Source organism: Macaca mulatta, chromosome 3 (assembly GCF_049350105.2).
Source record: "Macaca mulatta isolate MMU2019108-1 chromosome 3, T2T-MMU8v2.0, whole genome shotgun sequence".
NCBI lineage: Eukaryota > Metazoa > Chordata > Mammalia > Primates > Cercopithecidae > Macaca > Macaca mulatta.
In genome coordinates, this window is record NC_133408.1 from 5,339,543 (window position 1) to 5,345,675 (window position 6,133).

General features: G+C 52.6%; 1 long non-coding RNA gene across 1 annotated transcript; it reads right to left on the minus strand.

The window, feature by feature from the left end:
* Positions 1 to 342: 342 nt before the first annotated feature.
* On the minus strand, positions 343 to 5,514 carry LOC144339639 (uncharacterized). The gene is made up of 2 exons (XR_013414892.1): positions 5,301 to 5,514; positions 343 to 567 (listed from the first exon to the last, which is right to left on the minus strand). It is a non-coding gene; the product is annotated as an uncharacterized LOC144339639 (long non-coding RNA).
* Between the last annotated feature and the right edge of the window lie 619 nt (positions 5,515 to 6,133).

The following is a 6,133-nucleotide window of genomic DNA, read 5'->3' on the forward strand; positions in this document are numbered from 1 at the left end:
TGGGAGACTGGCCCTTCAGGAGGATGTGGAGGTCTGTGTCAGGGCAGCTTCCAGAGTTCTCATCAGTGGCATCACAGAATCATCTGGAAGGCCTGTGATCCCAGGTCTCAAGCCCAGACTGAAATCACGCACACTTTGAGAAAGTAACCGCATTCTTGCTACGGGAAATTGCTTCCATAGTGGAGAAAGCTCTTCGACTCCAGGAAGGTTTACCATTGTTTGCAGATGATGAAGCAAATCAAGCCTATCATATTAATACTTTTCTGCTGTGTTCTGGAACAGTCCATGTATGTGTTTGAAAGTGTTTACGGTGTGTAAGAGAATGACACATACTAGAGGCTCCCACAGCACACACTTTCCAGTTTATTCCCCAGAATAGCTGATTCTAGTTTAAAATGTGCGATTCTCTACAGACTAGTGATTCTAAGTTGAAAGGTGTGAGCAAAACAAACTAGATATATCGGTAGAATTGGAATGTTTCCTGGAGTCTGGGAGCCGCCTGTTTACAAAGGTGTCAGTGGTTTTCTCGGAGTCCTCCGAAGTACTTGGGTCAGGCAGCTGAAGTGTCTTAAAAAGAAAATCAAATAAATGTGTAAGTTCTGTGTAAATGTCTGAGGGAATTTAATTAACAGAATTGACTGTTTATGAGGATTTTTTTCAACCGAGTTGGTCAAACATTAATCAAAAGTCCCTCTAAAAGAGATTGCCAAAAGCTCCCAGATGAATATAAAACAAATAAGATTCATGAATTGAGTTTACTTAAGGAAAACTAATTTTTTTTTTAAATTAACCTCAATAAATTATATATTAAATGTTCAGGCAGCCATGAAGATGTTGTCTGTGTACAACAGTCTCCTAGAACAACCAAGCTCCGGGCAGCCCCAGGCAGGAGGCCGGAGCCAGGAAGACACGGAACCGAGGGCCGAGGAGAAGCCCAGGAGCCAGTGCAGAACAGCGGGGAGGCTGGGACGGCGACGGGGATCCCGGTGCCACCTCCTCCCCTAGCAGATCTCTCCTGCCCGACTGCAGAGGGGCAGGTACAGGAGGCACCGGCAGAGGGACCCAGCGGGCTTGGAGGGTGTAGCTGTCAGTTTCATGCCCCATGGACGGCCCAGCGCCTGCCTCTCCCCAGCAAGGAGGGGAGGGCAATGAGGGATCTGTGGCTGGGAAGCTGAGGCATCTGAGCCGTGGGGCTGCCCAGAGGGGGAACCAGAAGAATCCCTGCAGATGAACAGGCTGCTGAGGAGGGCTCGCCTGGGTGTGTGGGGTCCTGTCTGCCTGCACGGGGATGCAGCCAGCCCTTGTGAAACCTCAGAGTTTAATGAACCTTCCAGGAAGGAAGAGGATTGCCCAGGAGGGACTTGATGGGTCACACAGACTCAGTCCCAGGAAATGCTGTGTGTGGTCAATAGGAGGAAGTCAGATCATTGTGACTCCGATAAAGTGGGGCTGCCACTGGGGAAGAGCGGACCTGCTCCGAATGAGGCCAGTGCCTGCGTGGGCGTGGGGGAGCTGCAGGAGCCACAACCTTCCCAAGGCAGCTCCAGGGCACAGGGTGCAGACAGCGGAGGCCAGAAGCCACCCCAGCCACCTGGCTTCCTGGAGGGTTGAACAGAGTGCCTGCTCCATCCTCAGCCAGAGCTCCAGCGTTGGCTTCCCCCTAGGTCGCCAGCCTCCCTGAGCAGGGCTCCCACTGTGGCCGGGAACTGGAGGTCCTGGGAAGGGGAAGTCCCACCAAGGACAGCCCCTGGAACTGTTGCCGGGCTCCGTCCCTCTGCTCATCCCCTGGCTGATCATGGCTGTTGCCAGGAAGGCCTCCATCCCTCTGCCCCAGCCCCTGGCAGATCATGCCAGGTAGTGACCCCCTCCCCACCTATCCTGGCTCTACCCTGGGGAGGAGGGTCCCGGAGCCAGGGCAGGCATGGAGCCAACCTGTACCAAGCCCACTGGGGCCCCACATCGTGCACGCCTCTGTGTTATGTGTTTAATATTCTCAGCCGCTGCCCCAAGCACTCAAAACATCTCTTTACAGAGACTAAGAGTGAAGGTGGAGGTGCAGCGTAGCCAGGTGGGAGGGAGACCCTGGCCTACCATGCGGCACAGGGGCAGAAAATCCATCATCAAAACCAGTGTGGTCTTGTTTAGCCCAGACTCCCACTCAATGATGCCCATGGGAAATGGTGCCTAGGACATGACCATGGGCAGCCTGGGCTCTGGTCTGGCCTCAGCTGTGTGATCTGAGACAGGTTACTAATGTCTCAGGGCCTCTGTCTTTGTCCTACCATGTGGGGGTGCCAGCACTTGTCCCCCAAGATGGCCTCATGGAGAAACGCACATGTGTGCAGCTCAGCAGCTCCAGGCCCTGGAGAGTGTGGCCTAAGCATCACTGATCCCTTTGAGGATGAACTCAGGTGCTTGACGCCGAGGGGAAGTGACCTCCTTGGCATTGCTCTGCTGCCAAACGCAGGGTTCAAAGGGGACTCAAGTAGATGACCCCAGGTGCCCCCAGACCCTGGACACACCCCCCTCTGCCACCATCAGGGGCTCCCACCTTCATTCAGGGCTTCTAAGTGGGAATCAGAACGCTTCTCACAGGAACCAGCCAGTAAGAAGGCGCTGCTTGCCCACTGAGAGCATTATCAAAGAACTACGCGACCAGGCGCTGCCATCCTGTTTTCCCTAGCTCCCAGAAAACGTCCTAGGAGATGAAGCCTTCGGAACCTGGAGCTGAGCCAGAGCTGGAGCAAGGTCAGAGAAGCAAATGTCAATGCAGACACGCTCAAAAGACACTCAAGTCCCCTTCTCCATGTTTGGGTGCAGGCTTGGGTGCTGTGAACCCAAAACACAGAAGCTGGTCTCTTTCCCTGGCGTGTCACCTTCCCGTGGCTTCTTACTAATGAACCAACAGCATGAGGTCTTTCACCTTGACATTGCAAATGGCCCAGGCCTCACCTCAGCCCATCAGCAGCACCCAACATCCTCCTGGCCAGAGCGATAGGCCTGGAGTTGGGGACATCACGTAGGACATTTCAATCAAGACATAACCCCAGCTTTTTTTTTTTTTTTTTTTTTTGAGACTGAGTCTCGTCTCACTCTGTTGCCCAGGCTGGAGTACAATGGCACGATCTCGGCTCACTGCAATTGCCGCCTCCCAGGTTCAGGTGATTCTCCTGCCTCAGCCTCCAGAGTAGCTGAGATTATAGGCGCGTGCCACCACGCCCAGCTAATTTTTGTATTATTAGTAGAGACGGGGTTTCAGCAATTGGCCAGGCTGGTCTGGAACTCCTGACCTCGTGATCTGCCCGCCTTAGCCTCCCGAAGTGCTGGGATTACAGGCATGAGCCACCGCACCTGGCCTAACCCAGCCTTTTAATCAGCAGTTGGGGGAAGACCTGTTTTGTCTTCGGCTGGACACACACAAATGAGCAATTAGTCCTGATGACTGCTCGCAGTTATTCGGGAGCTAAGAGGGAGCTTTGGGTTAAACTAACACCATGGAACGTAGAGCAAAAGGCAGACAAAATCTGAGCCATTGAGAGCTGCAGGAGCAAGCCACACCTGAGGTCCACCCTGGCCTGGACTTCTCACTTGCAAGGGGTCATAAATTGGCTTTATCCTTAAAGCCTGTTAGAGCTGACATTTCCATTACTTCTTGCCCAAAGTTCCCTAACCAATGCTAGCAACACCTTCGCTTCACAGGTGGGGTAAATGTGAGGAAACAGGGACTCAGAGAGACTGGGTAACATGCCCCACATAGAAGGGCTGAGATTCAACCTCCAAACTCTCACAACCGCAAAGCCCATGCTCTTAGCCTCCCACAATCTCACACTAGCTTGTGGGATGCAAACTCTAGCTATTCCCTGGGTTAGGAACCTCCAGGTCGTCTGTCACATTCTTTCCATCAGAACTGAGGCAGGAGAATAGGGATTAGGGTGACCAAGGGTTAAGGCAGAAGCAAAAGAACAGCAGGTGCAGCCGGTTCTAGGCAAGATTAGGCAGCACACAGGCCACATCCTCACTCCTGTAATAACAAGACAGAAGTTTCCACTTCAGCTTCTGATTGGTCACAGGCCAATCCTTCATAGGGTCTGACTAATTGGAGGCTTCCAAAGGGCACCTAGGGGTGTTACCAGAGTCTTTGAACTTTATAAAAACCTTAAAGAACATTGTAATGGGGGCTCCTGAGCTACCTGCTCCAGCCTGTTCCCACTCTGTGGAGTGTACTTTAGCTTCAATGTACCTGCACTTTCGTTACTGTTCTTTTGTTGCTTTGTCTTTCGTTGCTTCCTTCTTTTTTGCTTTGTGTGTTTTGTTCAATTTTTTGTTGAGCACAAAGAGCCTGGATGACACACAGTCAAGACCTTTAATCCGGTAACAGAACCACTTTGGCGTTCTGGGTGTCACAAGTGAGGATCTACAGTCTTCCTCCCCAGGAGTGACAGAGATGGGGCACGGGGGTGAACAGCAGACATTTAACACTCCCTCTCTGGGACAAAGCAGGTGCTCAAACTAAAGAGGGTTGCTAACCACCCCGTCACAGCCGAGGACAGGCTTGGGGAGCCCCTGTCCAGCCCCTCTTATCTGATGGCTTATGGCATGCACGGCTGTTCTGGATACTCACTTCTGGTTTAGGTGCATATGTGGCTAACTTAGTGGACTCTGTCACCCTCCACAATAGACAGAGGTGTCACTGGGCATTGCAGGCATCCCTTCCACATGCACAGGTCCTCTCCCGAGCCACAGGTATCTCACCTGGGCCTCCCCAGCACCAGCTCCTGGGGCTGCTGGCTCTCTGCCACCTGTCTTAGTCACCTGTCTGCCCCTTTCCTCCCAGAAACGGGAAAGGAGGAAAAAGACATCTCCCACTCTTGGGAAATCCAGATGCGAGACTGGACGTCCGTGCTGTGACCCCCACATAGACTCATTTATCCTGCACTTGGCCATCACTCAGTGCTCTGAAGAAGAACAGCTTCACTTTCTGAGCTATTTACAGGGCCTCCAGGACACCACCTTTGCACACATGTGCCGGGCCCGGACCCTGCAGGTCTGCAGAACAATTTCAGACACGCAAGAGGCTCAAATGCAGTGAAAGAGAACAAACAAGAGAACCCAGGACTGTGGTTGCAGTGGAAACACAGGGGACCCTCGGTTTCCAGCGTGGACTCCGGCTAATGTCGCCATCTAGTGGCCAGCATGGAGAGACGCAACCTGGGCCAGAGGGCCCATGGAAAGCCCCAGTAATTCTCCACCTCCATCAGACCCTCCCCCGACATCAGACCCTCCTCCCTCAGAGCCTTCACCTCCATCAGCCTCTCCTCCATCAGATTCTCTTCCATCAGACCCTGCACTTCCATCAGATCTTCCACTTTCCAGTGATTCACAGCTTGGGATCCTGGGCCAGGAAGATTGAGGTCCCAATAGTGTCTGAACATGAGAACCTCCAGGGACCCAAACCCCAGGAACCAAAAGCCCACTGGCCTTGGGGAACCCCTAAGCCCTCTTTCCACAACTCAGAGGTACTCTGAGTTCTAAAATCTGCAAAGGCCCTCCTTCCCATCCCCCACAGAAAGCAGAGGGTGGCATGAACTTTACACCCAATGGGCTTGGTTTAAATTGCAGCTCCTTCACCGGCCAGCTGTTTGGCTTCAGAAACGTTGCAAACTGTCTCCATTTCCTCAACCGTGAAGTGAGAACAATCATTTGTGGAGGGCTTATAATGAAGCGTGTATAGAATATGTCTATGTCAGTCTCCCTGCTTCCACAGACAGGAGGACTTGAGTTGCCCACTCAGTCTGTTAGGAGATCTTCCGGGGAGTCTGCAAAGCCCTGATGTCTGGCCTCACAGATTGTGCACTGCACAACCCTGGGGTGACATCTGTACTGGAGAGCAGTGAACAACTTCTACAGACATCTAAGGGCCACCCTGGGGCTCTCCCTTCTTCCTTCTGTTTCCATACACTTTGGATTTAATCCCTTAAGCCATGCCAGTGGGAACAGTCTGGGATTGGAGGGTTTAAACTACAAGCAATATGCATGCTGAGAATATTCTCAAATAGCAGTCCTGACACGGCAGCGCCCCAGAGCCCTTCCAATGAAGTAATGGGAACAGGTGCACAAGTCCATATGCATTGAC